Source organism: Talpa europaea (assembly GCF_964194135.1).
Source record: "Talpa europaea genome assembly, chromosome: X".
In the NCBI taxonomy this organism is placed as follows: Eukaryota; Metazoa; Chordata; class Mammalia; order Eulipotyphla; family Talpidae; genus Talpa; species Talpa europaea.
Window position 1 is genome coordinate 40,293,395 of NC_140081.1, and position 14,808 is coordinate 40,308,202.

Genomic DNA, 14,808 nt, shown 5'->3' on the forward strand with positions numbered 1-14,808 from the left:
TGATATTGAGACTGTGTTTTTTCATAAATATACATCATTAATTTGAAACATTTCCTTTCCAATCCTATTTTGCTAAATTTTAATTTTTTTATCATGAAAAAGTAGTGTGCTTTGTCTAGTGCTTTTTCTGTAACTATTAAAATGATCACATGGTTTTAAATAAGACTTTATTTCATTATGGTGTATTTTTTAATATTTTATTTTATGTAATTCTTACATCATTTTTCATTTTTGAACAATGTATGCATTTTTGTTTTGATTGTATTCCCCATACAATTTCACCACCCCCTTATTTTGAACCTAATCCTTCCTCTCCATGCCCCTCCCCCCCGTACTGTGTCTCTGGTTTATAGTTGCTTGTTGATTTTGATTTTTACTATGTATTAATTATTCTTTTTCCTGGTCCCTTATTTAGGTTTTCTAAATTCCTGCTATGAGTGAGACCACCCAGTATTTTTCTTTTTCTTTCTGACTTATTTTGCTGAGCATGATCCCTTCCAGCTCCATCTATGTTGCTGCAAATTGCATGTGTTTATCTTTTTTAACTGCTGAGTAATATTCCATTGTGTATATGTGCCACATTTTCTTGATCTAGTCATCTATTTTTGTGCATTTGTGTTGTGTCCATAGCTTAGCTATTGTAAATAGTGCTGCTATAAACATAGGGGTGCAGGTGCCCTTTGGAATTAATGTTTCTGTGTCGGGTAAAAACCTAGGAGTGCAATGGCTGGATCATATGGAAGCTCTATGTTTAGGAGGTCAAGAAATCTCCACACAGCTCTCCATAGTGGTCAGACCAGTATGCATTCCCACCAGCAATGCAGGAGAGTTCCTTTTTCTCCACAACTTCGCCAACATTTGTTGTTACTAGTTTTTTTTTTTTTTTTTTAATATGTGCCATTCTCACTGGTGTAAGATGGTATCTCATTGTAGTTTTGATTTGCATTTCCCTGATTACAAGTGATGTTGAACATTTTTTTCATATGCCTGTTGGCTATTTGCATTTCCTCTTTGGAGAAGTTTCTTTTTAGCTCTTCTGCACATTATTTGACTGGATCATTTCCTTTGTTTTTGTTGAGTCTCATCAGCTCTTTTTAAATTTTTGTGATCAGTCCTTTTTAAATATTGTTGTGTGAAAAATTTTTCTCCCAGTCAGTGGGGTTTCTCTTTGTTTTGGTTGTCTCTTTTGCTGTTCAGAAGCTCTTTAATTTGATGTAGTCCCAGCTGTTCATCTTTGCCTTCACTAACACTGCTTTGGGTGATGTGTCTGTAAAGATATCTTTGAGGTGCATGTCATGTAGTGTTTCGCCTATATTTCTATGTATTTTATGGTTTCAGGTCTTATGTCTAGTTCTTTAATCCATTTTGAGTTGGTTTTTGTGCATGGTGTGAGGTAGTAGTCAAGCTTCATTCTTTTGCATGTAGCAACCCAGTTTTCCCAGCACCATTTATTGAACAAACTTTCTTTGCTTCAGTGCATATGCTTCACTCCTTTGTCAAAGATTAGTTGACCTTACATCTGTGGGTTTCTTTCTGGATTTTTTCTATTTGGGTCCATTGGTCCATGTGTCTGGTCTTGTTCCAGTACCATGCAGTTTTGATGATTATAGCTTTGTATTATAGTTTGAAGTCTGGGAGTATGATGCCTCCATTCCCTTCTTTTTTTTTTTTTTCAGGACAGCTTTGGCTATTTGGGGTTTTTTGTCATTCCATATGAATTTCATCAATAATTGTTCTATTCATTTGAAGAATGTCATTGAAATTTGTACTGGAATAGCATTGAACCTGTAAATTGCTTTTGGTAGGATGGCCTTTTTGATAATGTTAATTTTTCCAATCCGTGAGCAGGGATGTCTTTCCATTTCTTTGTGGCTTCTTCTATTTCTTTTAACGGTGTTTTATAGTTTTTTTTTTTTCTTTTTGTATAGTTCCTTTACCTTTTTTTTAGGTTTATTCCCAAGTATTTGATTTTTTTTTCAAAAATAAAAGGGATTTTTTTAAATTTCTTCTTCATCAGATTTATTGTTTGTGTATAGGAAGGCTACTGATTTTTGTGCATTGATTTTGTATCCTGCCACTTTACTAAACTGATTGATTAGTTTGATTAGTTATTCTGTGGAGTTTTTGGTGTTCTCTATGTATATTATCATATCATCTGTGAAAGTGATAGTTAGTTTCTTCCTTCCCTATTTGGATTCCTTGTATGTCTTCTCTTGTCTTATTGTTCTGGCTAGGACTTCTAGTATTATATTGAAAAACAGTGGTGAGATTGTTGCAGATCTTAATGGAAATGCTTTCAGCTCTTCACAATTGAGAATGATACTGGCTATGGGCTTGTTATATATGGCCTTTATTATGTAGAGGTTTGTTCCTTGTATCCCGAGACTGTCAAGGGCCTTTATCATAAATGGGTGTTGTACATTGTTGAAAGCTTTCTCAGCATCTATTGATATTATCATATGGTTTTTATATTTCTTTGTGTTGGTGTGTTGGATAACATTGATTGATTTTCGGATGTTGAGCCATCCTTGTGTCCCTGGAATGAATCCTACTTGGTCATGGTGAATTTTCTTATGGATACATTGTTGGATTCTGATAGCTAAATTTTATTGAGGATTTTTGCATCCGTATTCATTAGAGAGATTGTCCTGTAATTTTCTCTTTTTGTGTTGTCCTTGTTCCGTTTTGGTATTAGTGTAATATTGGCTTCATAGAATGTGTTTGGTATTATCCCTTCTTTTTCAGTTTTTTGAAAGAGTTTGTCAAGGATAGGCACTAATCCATTTCTAAATGTTTGGTAGAGTTCATTTGAAATCCATCAGGTGTTGGGCTTTTGTTTTGGGGGAGGTTTTTGATTACAATTTCAATTTCACTGCTTGTAATTGGTCTGTTTAGGTATTCTATTTCTTTATCTAGCTTTGGGTGATTGTAGAGTTGTAGGAATTTGTCCATCTCTTCTAGATTGTTGAATTTGTTTGCATATAAATGTTCATAGTAGTTTCTGATTACTCTTTTGAAATCTGCTGTTTCTGTTGTGATTTCTCGTCTTTCATTTGTGATCCTATTTATTAGTGCTTTATCCCGTTTTTCTTTTTTGAGCCTGTCTAGGGGTTTTTCTGTTTTATTTATTTCTTTGAAGAACCCGTTTTTGGTTTCATTGATCTTTTGGATTTTTTTTTTTAAGATTTATTTATTTATTCATGCAAGCACTGGGTACATCAGAAGTGGGGAAAGGTGAGAGAATTCACCAGAGCCAGAGCGGGGAACAGAACAGGCAGACTGACGAAACATACTGCTGAGGGGAGCAGCGGTCACTACAGGAGAGGTCTGTGCACCCTGCGGCCGCCGGCGGCCGGGGATTGATTCGGTGCTGCAGAGGCTGCGGGCAGCTTTGCAGCCCATCGCTCAACAACTGTGCCACCAGGGGATGCCCTGAATTTTTTTTTTCAGTTTCAATTTCATTTATTTCTGCTTTGATTTTTATTATTTCTTTTCTTCTACTGGTTTTTGGTCTTTTTTTGTTGTTGTTCTTTTTATATTTCTTTGAGCTTTGAGATTATGTTGTTTCTTTGTGTTCTTGTTTCTTGATGTGAACCTCTATTGCTGTATATTTTCCTCTTGTTTCTGCTTTAGCTGTGTCCCACACATTTTGTAAATTGGTGTCCTCCTTGTCATTCAACTCAAAGTATTTTTTAAATTCTTCTTTAATTTCCTCATTAGTCCAGTGGTCTTCCATTCTGTGTTTGTTTAATTCCCAAGGTGTGTCTTGAAGTCCCACAGACTTCCCTTGAGGTGGGGTGGCTGGATTACACTCTGGGCTCCAAATCGCTGGATCCCTCTCTGGGCTCAAACTCCCTGCCAGGCGGGACCAGGCTTGTGGGGGCCTTCAGCACACCTCTGGCTGTGCAGGGAGCCTTCTCCCCATTTCAAGTAGTCTTTATTGAAGGAACGTCCCTATTCTAAAATTGTGAGTCAGAGACGTGCTTTTCTGCATGCGCGGTCTGCCCCGGCCATAGATGCCAGCTCCCCCTCTGTGCTCGGACTGCTGGCCAGATGGGACCTGGTGTGGGGATGCTTCCCATCTCACCTCTGCCTGCATGGGGAGCCTTCTCCCCATTTCAAGCCGTCATTATTGAAGGATGGTCCCTGTTCTAAAACGGCCAGTTGGAGAGGCACTTTCCTCTCATTATGGTGTATTATATTGATTTTCATATGTTGAACCAACCTTGCATTTCTGTGATCACTCTTATCTGGTAAGGCGCATTTTTTAAATATAGTACTGTATTTAGCTTGCAAGTATTTTGTTGAGAATTTCTGCATTTCCTTTTCTTTGAAGCATTTGTGAAAGATTGATGTTAAATTTTCTTTACATATTTGGTAACATTCACCAGTAAAGGTATCTGGCCCTGTTTTTTTATCCCATGTGGGATGTTTTTGATTATAAATACAGTCTCTTTTTTTGTTATAGATCTATTCATATTTCTATTTCTTTTTGAGCTATTTTATGTAGTTTATATCTTTATAGATATTTGTACAGTTTTTCAAAATATTCCCTTTAATATTTTTTTATTTCTGTTCTTTTGATAGTAATATTTCTTTTTTATTTCTGATTTAATAATTTGAGTCTTCCTTGTAATAAATAACTTTGTACAAAACAAATATATTTCTGTATAAACTATAATTTAAAAAGAAACAGAAAAAAAAACAGAAGATATGTACAAAATAAAAAGTCATATTAAAATGGGGATCTCAATATGTTACTAACTCTATGACAGTCATTTTTCTTCTATGGGCCTCAGTTTCTTCATCAGTAAATTAAGATGTTGTTTTATTGTTACCAAAGTGGCTGAAATATTCAGGAATATATTATTTCCATGTTTATGTGTGGATTAAAGACCATAGTTTGGAATGATTTTGGACATAAAATAGACTGGTTTGGGAGGAGCTCAGTATTTCTGAATGGCTTAGTAGAAAATAAGGGTGGAAATGTAAATTGAAGCCAGATTGTAGTAATGTTTGAATTCTGGTATAAGAGATTTGGCTTGGCAATGAGGAACTACTGGGGATTTAGGAGTGTGAGCATGATCAGTAGGAGTGAAAGTCAAGGAAACTGGTCTAATAGTGGTGTGGAAGTGATAGAACTAGGAGATCACCTAGGAAAATCATCTAGGGAATAGGAGCCATGGTAGTTGAAGTGGAAAAAGAAGACATGAGGACCAGAGATCTTTTATGTTTTAGAAATCACTCCCTGGAATTGAATTGTTTTGGTTGACCCTGTGTCTCTCATAGTAAGTAGTTAAGCACAGAATAGGTCCAAAATACTTATTTGTTAAATTGATTTGTAACAACACACACTTGGTTAGAGTTCAATGAAAGCTGAAGAAAAGTTTTCAAGGAAAATCTTCCCAATTGCCATTCTCTGGACGTTGTCTGTCTTCTTACTTGCCACCCAGAATCCCAACTATGCTTATTACAATGAAACAAATTCATGAGCAGTTATGCATTAGCTTGCTAAGATTATTGGGCTGGGGATGATATGGCACTCTGGACTGACATTGCACCCAGGGAAGATGAGTTCATGAGTTGACATATGTCTATACACCTTGACAAAAAGGCAGACAGTTTTCATTTGCATAGAACTGAAACACAGATTAGGAGAACACTGAAGAGCAGGGTACTTAGAGTTTAGAACAGAAAATCAGTTTTGGATCTTGGGGATCTTATGTGGAATCCTCCTTCTGTGGGACACAATAATTGGGCCTTATATGACACGTTTTTTTTTCAGGCTGAGAAGCGTCTTTCTTTGAACATTAGCTTACAAAAGGCAGAGATTTTTTTTTTGTCTGTAACTTAAGTATATGATACACAGTAAGCACCTAACATAGATTTAACAAGGAAATGAATCTGCCACTCATTATTTCGAGTTAAGGTGGCATCTTAACCCATGTAGTGGGATTCTGTGGTTGTAAAAATGAAGTAGATAAATGTGTCGTTATTTCAGAAGCTCCTTGTGAAGGTTCCTACTACCCAAGCTTTCAGCTAGAAGTCATTCCTCTACCAAATTCTGTGTAATGAATCTGTTTCTATCTGGTTGCCAGCACCTTCCTTCCCACTCATTGTTGTTCAGAGTATGGCTTGATCTCCTTCTGTCTTGCCCTGCTTTCTCCTATGTCCCCACACCAATGTTCTGTGTTCCATCTCACTGGACATGTCCCAAATATTCATCTCATTCCAGCAATCAAAAATTCAATATTTTAACTTGACTTCTCTTAAACTACTAAGAAGTAACCATCTGCCCATGGTATTGTTTTCATAGCAGAGTTTTATTTGCTTTGTGAGAAGTAGGAAACAACTAATGGATTATTAGAGGATGAGATTTTCATTGTTATAAATGCACAGCATGATGTACAGGATGTGTTTGTATCAATGAGTAGAATCACCTTTTGAACAGATCTACTTTTTGAATAATATCCCTCATCATTGTCTATTGATTGTGTTAAAAGGAAACTATTAGAATATAGAAGACACATAGCCAAACTTTGGAAACTGGAAAGAAATTTGCAATACAGAAATTATAGAGGGTAATAAGGTTCTGGGTAGAGATACATTTTTTTAAAAAGATTTATTTATTTATTTATTTATTTATTTATTTATTTATTTATTTACTTACTTATGCAAGAACTGGGGTACAGGCCAGATGTGTGGGAGGGTGAAAGGATTCTCCAGAGACACAGCGGGGAATAGAACAGGCAGACTGATGAAATATACTGCTGAGGGGAGCAGCGGGTGAGACAGGAAAGTTCTGCCGCACCATGTGGGACCCTCGCTGGCTGGCCTGGATCCAACCCACACTGCAGGGGCTGCAGACAACTTCACAGTGCGGTGTTTAACCACCTGCGCCACCAGGGGAGGCCCTGGGTAGAGATACATTTATGCACATTTGGCTATATGTGAAAATTACATTAAAATAGAGTGAATCCTACTTGCTTTGACCTGTGGAAAATAGTTGCGATGTCTCCAGTTTCTTGGGTGGTAACCACACTCCCCGCCATATGTGAGACAAAAGGAAAGGCAAGAATACATAGTTAAGAAGTAACTACTGGCCTCTAGCTAATTCCCAAACCTCTGTATTCCCAAAGCCACTCATCAGCAAAGTTTTCTGGTGGCAGCAATAAGGATATATCTAAGTTTTTTGAACTTATATTCTTTTTTTAATAATAAATTTTATTTTTATATTCCCCCATACAATTGCAAACCCCCCATTCTGACCCCAATCCCTCCCCTCCCGCCATCCACCCCCCAAAAAGTGTCTCTGGTTCATAGTTTTTTGTTGATTTTGATTTTCACTAATTATAGTTATTCATTTTCCTGGTCCCTTATTTAAGTTTTCAAGATTCCTGCTATGAGTGAGACCATCTGGTATTTTTCTTTCTCTTTTTGACTTATTTTGCTGAGCATGATCCCTTCCAGCGCCATCCATGTTGCTGCAAGTTGCATGTGTTTATCTTTTTTGAATGCTGAGTAATATTCCATGGTATATATGTACCACATCTTCTTGATCCAGTCATCTATTTTTGGGCACTTGGGCTGCTTCCAAAGCTTAGCTATTGTAAATAGTGCTGCTATAAACATAGGGGTGCAGGTTTTCTCTAGAATTGATGTTTCTGTGTCCTTTGGGTAAATACCTAGGAGTGGAATTGCTGGATTATTTGGAAGCTCTATGTTTAGTAGGTCCAGAAATCTCCACACAGCTCTCCATAGTAGTTGGACCATTTTGCTCTCCCACCAACAGTGTAGAAGAGTTCCTTTTTCTCCACAACCTCGCCAACATTTGCTGTTGCTAGTTTTTTTAATATGTGCCATTCTCACTGGTGTAAGATGCTATCTCATGGTAGTTTTGATTTGCATTTCCCTGATTACAAGTGATGTTGAACATTTTTTCATATACCTGTTGGCCATTTGCATTTCCTATTCAGAGAAGTTTCTTTTTAGCTCTTCTGCCCATATTTTGACTGGATTATTTTCTTTGTTGCTGAGTCTCATCAGCTCTTTGCAGATTTTTGTGATCAGTCCTTTATCATTAGTGTTGTGTGCAAAAATGTTCTCCCAGTTGGTGGGGATTCTCTTTGTTTTTGTTATTGTCTCTTTTGCTGTGCAGAAGCTCTTTAATTTGATGTAGTCCCAGCTGTTTATCTTTGCCTTCACTATCACTGCTTTGGGTGATGTGACTGTAAAGATGTCTTTGATAGTCTTTGCTCCTTTGTCAAAGATTAGTTGACCATAAATCGGTGGTTTTATTTCTGGATTTTCTATTTGATTCCATTTGTCTGTATGTCTGTTCTTGTTTGAATACCATGCAGTTTTGATGATTATGGCTTTGTAGTATAGTTTGAAGTCTGGGAGTGTGATGCCTCCATTTCCTTCTTTGTTTTTCAGGACAGCTTTGGCTATTCGGGGTTTTTTGTGATTCCATATGAATTTCATCAATAATTGTTCTATTTCTTTGAAGAATGACATTGAAATTTTGATTGGAATAGCATTGAATCTGTAGATTGCTTTTGGTAGGATGGCCATTTTAATAATGTTTATTCTTCCAATCCATGAGCAGGGGATGTCTTTCCATTTCTTTGTGTCTTCTTCTATTTCTTTTAACAGTGTTTTATAGTTTTCTTTGTATAGGTCCTTTACCTCTTTTGTTAGATTTATTCCCAAATATTTGATTTTTTTTTGTTTCGATAATAAAAGGGATGTTTTTTTTTTTTGATTTCTTCTTCTTCAGATTTATTGTTTGTGTATAGGAAAGCTACTGACTTTTGCGTGTTGATTTTGTATCCTGCCACTTTACTGAACTGATTGATGAGTTGAATTAGTTTTTCTGTGGAGTTTTTAGGGTTCTCTATGTATATTATCACATCATCTGCAAATAGTGATAGTTTGACTTCTTTTTTTCCTATTTGGATTCCTTGTATGTCTTTCTCTTGTCTTATTGCTCTGGCTAGGACTTCCAGTATTATATTGAAAAGCAGTGGTGAGAGTGGACATCCTTGTCTTGTGCCAGATCTTAATGGATTTGCTTTCAGCTTTTCACCATTGAAAATGATACTGGCTGTTGGCTTGTCATAGATGGCCTTTATGATGTTGAGGTATGTTCCTTGTATCCCAAGAATTTCAAGGGCTTTTATCATGAATGGGTGTTGCACTTTGTCGAAAGCTTTCTCAGCATCTATTGATATTATCATATGGTTTTTATATTTCTTTTTGTTGATGTGTTGGATAACGTTGTTTGATTTTCGGATGTTAATCCATCCTTGTGTCCCTGCAATGAAATCTACTTGGTCATGGTGAATTATCTTATGGATACATTGTTGGATTCTGATAGCTAAAATTTTATTGTGGATTTTTGCATCAGTGTTCATTAGGGAGATTGTCCTGTAGTTTTCCTTTTTTGTGTTGTCCTTATTCGGTTTTGGTATTAGTGTAATGTTGGCTTCATAGAACATGTTTGGTATTGTCCCTTCCTTCTCAATTTTTTGGAAGAGTTTGTGAAGGATAGGCACTAATTCGTCTCTGAATGTTTGGTAGAATTCATTTGTAAATCCATCAGGTCCTGGGCTTTTGTTTTTGGGGAGGTTTTTGATTACCATTTCAATTTTGCTAATTGTAATTGGTCTGTTTAGGTGTCCTATTTCTTCTTTATCTAGCTTTGGGTGATTGTAGAGATGCAGGAATTTCTCCATCTCCTCTAGATTGTTGAACTTGTTTGCTTGTAACTATTCATAGTAGTTACTGATTATTCTTTTGATTTCTGCTGTGTCCGTTGTGATTTCTCCTCTTTCATTTATGATCCTATTTATTTGTGCTTTCTCCCTTTTTTCCTTTGTGAGACTGGCTAGGGGTTTTTCTATTTTATTGATTTTTTCAAAGAACCATCTCTTGGGTTCATTGATCTTTTGGATTGTTTTTTTAGTTTCAATTTCATTTATTTCTGCTTTGGTTTTTTATTATTTCTTTTCTTCTTTTGGTTTTGGGGTTTTTTTGTTGTTCTTTTTCTAGATCTCTGAGCTTCGAGATTAGGTTGTTTCTTTGAGTTCTTTCTTGTTTCTTGATGTGAGCTTCTATTGCTATGTATTTTCCTCTTATTACTGCTTTTGCTGCATCCCATTCATTTAGGATATTGGTGTCCTCCTTGTCATTGATTCAAAGATTTTTTTAATTTCTTCTTTGATCTCCTCGTTAGTCCAGTGGTCTTCCAGTAGTGTGGTTTTTAATCTCCATGAGGTAGGATAGTTCCTTGCCTTCTTTTTATGGTTTATTTCTAGTTTGATGCCTTCATGGTCAGAAAAGATGGTTGGTATGATTTCAATCTTGGTGTATCTGTTGATGTTTGTCTTGTGCCCCAGTATATGATCCATCCTGGAGAATGATCCATGTGCGCTTGAGAAAACTGTGTACTCCGTTTTTTTTTTTTTTTTTTTTTTGGGTTTAGTGTTCTATAGATATCTGTTAAGCCAAAATGCTCTAGGTCCTTATTTAGAGCTTTAGTTTCTTTACCTATTTTTTGTCTTGTTTATCTATCTATTGTTGACAGTGGTGTGTTGAAGTCTCCCACTACGTATGTGTTTTCTCTGATGTCTGTTTTCAGAGAGGCCAATAGTTGTCTGATATATTTTGGTGCTCCTTCGTTTGGTGCATATATGTTAATGAGTGCTATTTCTTTTTGAAGTATTGTCCCCTTAATCATAATGTAGTGACCATTGGGGTCTCTTTTTATTTTTTTGAGTTTGAAGTCTGTTTTATCTGATATAAGTATAGCTGTTCCTGCTTTCTTTTTTGGTCCATTCGCTTGTAGGATTGTTTTCCATCCTTCAACTTTGATCCTATTTTTATCTTTTGTAGCTAAATGTGTTTCCTGGAGACAGCAAATGGTTGGGTTTGTTTCTCAATCCGGGCTGCAACTCTGTGTCTTTTTATTGAAGAGTTTAGTCCATTTACATTTAGAGCTAATATTGATATGTTAGCATCTGTATTTGCCATTGTGTTTGTCTTTACTCTGGTTTTATTTATTTATTCTTTTAATAACTTTTTTTTTTTTGGTCTTCTTTCGTTGTTATTCGTCCCTCTGAGGTTCTGTCTTTAGGATTCCTTGTAGTATTTTTTGGAGTGGGGGTTTAGTTGTAATGAAATTCCGGAGTTTCTGTTTGTCTGGGAAGGTCCTTATTCTTTCTTCATAGAGGAAGGAGAGCTTTGCGGGATAGAGTATTCTTGGTTGGCATCTGTTTTCTTGGAGTCTGTTGACTATGTCCCTCCACTCTCTCCTTGCCCGTAGTGTTTCTTCAGAGAAGTTTGATGTCAGCCTGATTGGTTTTCCTTTGAATGTTATCTGTTTCTTCCCTCTTGTCAGCTTCATTATGTTTTCCTTGTCCTGGATTCTTGGGAGCTTTACTATTATGTGTCTTGCTGTATTTTTCCTTTCGTTGTGGAAGTTTGGTGTTCTTCTTCCTTCTTGTATATCCATTTTCAGCTCTTTCTTCGCATTTGGGAAGTTCTCTTCAATTATCTCCTGGAATATTTTCTCTGTTCCTACATCTCTCTCCTCTCCTTCTGGTATTCCTATAACTCTTATATTTCCTTTCCTCATGGAGTCAGACAGTTCCCAAAGTCTTTCTTTGTTCTTTTTCCTTCGTACTTCTCTTTCCTTTTCTGTTTTGGTTCTTTTTATTTCTGTGTCTTCAAGAGTACTTATTCGTTCTTCCATTTCATCTATTCTGCTTTCATTGCTTTTCCCAGAGTTCTTTAGTTCCTCCATTAATTCTTTGATCTCCTGCATTTCTTTTACTTCCCTCTTTAGGTACTCAATTTCATTCTTTTGACCATTGTTTTCCCTCTTTAGGACTCAATTTCCTTCTTCTGATCTTTGTTTTCCTTTATGACTTCTGTCACTTTTCTAATCATGGCAATTTTAAATTCTCTTTCTGGAAGGCTCAGAATTTCTTCCAAGTTACTGTCGTTGCAATCTGGGGGGTGGTTTTCTTTTTGTGGTGTGCTTCTTTCCTGAGGAGTTGTTAGGTTGCATGTGGTTCTTCTACTCCATACTGTCTGTTTTCTAATTTGTCGTATGTATTGGGAAACTGTGTTGCTCGGACTGGCCGGCATCTTGGGTGAACTTCTCCGCTCCCCTCTGGCTCCTCCAGGAGCCATCTCTGGCTTCTGGGGGAGCTTTCTGCTGGTTTTAGGCAGTCTTTACTGAAGAAATGTCCCTGATCTAAAATGGCGAAGCGGGACGCAGTCCTTGTGCATCCGGTCTCAGGCACACTCTTCTGCGCACCTGGTCTACCCCGGACGTGGGTGCCTTCTTCCTCTGTGGGCTCAGACTGCTGGTTGGAAGGGGCTGGCGTGGGCTAACTTCCCAGCTGGCCACTGGGTCCTCCAGAAGCCTTCTGCCTTTTTCAAGAAGTCTTTTCTGAAGGAATTTCCCTGTTCTATGGGGTGTTAGTGACTTTTTTTTCTGGTCGCTAGGTGGCGCCAGAGATCTCTCCTATTGTCCTTGGGAGGCTGCTTTTCGACGCCCTCCCCCACTCTGTGGGACAGGGAACAGAGCGAGATTGGTAGGGTAAACCTCAACGGCTTTGGGGTGCTGTGTCTGCCTTGTGCCCCACCGTCGTGGGGAACCCACACCCCAAATTCCGTGCCCCGGGTCTCAGTTCCAAAGCCCTTAGGTCCAGGACGTGGGCTGTAGCCCAGTTCAGTGGCACGGGAATGGCGCCTTTTGCACCCCGCTCCCGTGCCTGGGCACCTGGTTCCTGCTTACTCAGTGAGGGACTTTCACCTCAGTGAGGGCCTCCGTGAGTCTCCCTGCAATTGGGGGGACCTGGGCAACCTTGATCCAGATCCTCGTTTGCTTTTCAAGCAGGCCAAGTGCGCCGCTTTTCAGCGCAAGCTTACTGGCTGCCCTTGGGCTGTGTGCAGGTCCCCTCCAGAGTCTCTTTGTTCTCTAATGGCGCCCTGAGCAGTTTGCTCACCACCGCGGGGAATCCTGCAGGGTTCTCCACAGCTCCCGTTCAGGGGGTGTGGTGGCTGCAATAGTTCCTTTCCACTCACAGTCCCGCTTGCTGCGTAGTTTGTTCTTGTTGGTCGTTTTAGTTTGTTTTTTTCCTCCTCTCTGCTGGTCGGAGAGTGCCGACTTTGTGGGCGGGGGGAGGAGAGCAGGGTTCGGCGCTTTCCTCCCTTCTAGTCCTCTTTTATGGCAACTTTCTTCTTCGGTTAGTTTGCTGGAGTCACCCGTTTATCTCCCGTGTCCCAGTTCTCACTGGGACCTGCCGCTTTTCCTCCCTATTAACTTTTTTTAATGGGAGTTCTTACTCGCAGCATCTCCTCGCCACCATGTTGCTCTGCCCCCTCTGAACTTATATTCTTGAGCATGAATGTGGAAAAAGTTGGAGGGTGAAGAGGGGAGAGATGGATTGTTGATTAAAGCTATTTAGACAACTGGAAAGCTCTTTGGCTACTTTCCCTAGAAGATTTTACCACTATTCCCAGGGTCTTATCCTTCCTTTTTTTCTCTGCACCCTCCACCCCAGTGTTCTGCCTTCAAAGCCTAAGGTGAAATAAACCTTCTCCCTGATGGCATATTTAAGAGAAGTTATCCTTCATCCAAACACGTTTCACCCAGCTTCCCCAGAAGAGGTTTTTATGCATCTCTTTGCCTTCATGATTTGGATTGAATAGTTTCAACTTCTCCCAACTCTATCCATTTCTGATGATTCTAATAATTACCCACTCATCAGCTCACCTTGGCCCAAGCCCTTCCCTAATTATTTCCAGTCTCACATAAAACTATTCAGCAATCAAAAAAGATAAACTATCCCTGGCTGCCTGCAAGGGTCCCACATGGTGCAGCAGACCTCTCCTGCCACCCCCGCTGTTCCCCTCAGCAGTGTATTTTGTCAATCTGACTGTTCTGTTCCCAAATCTGGCTCTGGTGAATTCTGTCACCCTCCTGCACTTCTGACTGTACCCAATGCTTGTATAAATAAATAAATAAATTGTAAACAAAAATATAAACTAATGCCATTCACAGCAACATAGATGGAGGTAGAAGGAATTATGCTCAGTGAAATAAGTCAGATAGAGAAAGAAAAATATCGGATAGTTTCACTTATAGGAGGAATATAGGGGAATCAAATAAGGTGTCAGGGAAAACATAATAATAATAAAAAACACAAGAAAACAAAACAAAAAGAAACAGACAACTATAAATTAGAGATATTCAGCTGGGGAGGGGGAGAGAGAGTGATCAAAATGAGGGTGGGAAGAGCACAAGGGACTGTGGTGATGGTGCACTGGTGAATTGGTGGTGGAAATTCTATGGCGACTACACCTGAGAAAAGAAAGCAAACATTGTAAAAAAAACTGATCAATGATGTAAAATAAATATAAATTAATTAATTAATAATTTAAAAAATTAGTACAGTGTTTAAGAGCACATTCTCTGGAGTTACACACTGCCTGGCACCTATCCCAGATCCTCTGCTCCTTAACTGTGTGACTTGAAGCAAAGTCCTTAACGTTTTTGAGCCTCAGTTTCCTCTTCTGTGAAGTGGTGATGATAATGGTACCTACCTACCTAGAAGGTTGGAATAGTAGAGTTTATTAAAATATCTTAGCATAATGGCTGGTGTGTAGTAAGTGTTCAAACAACAACTATTTCTATTATATGGTGGGGGAACATTCTGTCATTCCCACTCCATCCTCAAGGAATTAGAGATCCTTGCATATCCAAGGAATTTTACACTCAAATTTTAATGATTA

General features: G+C 38.3%; 1 protein-coding gene across 4 annotated transcripts in view; it reads left to right on the top strand.

The window, feature by feature from the left end:
• Positions 1-14,808, top strand: part of ARHGEF9 (Cdc42 guanine nucleotide exchange factor 9) — a gene marked incomplete at both ends in the record, with an annotated part of 371,843 nt that overhangs the window by 140,788 nt on the left and 216,247 nt on the right. The window lies entirely within an intron of this gene.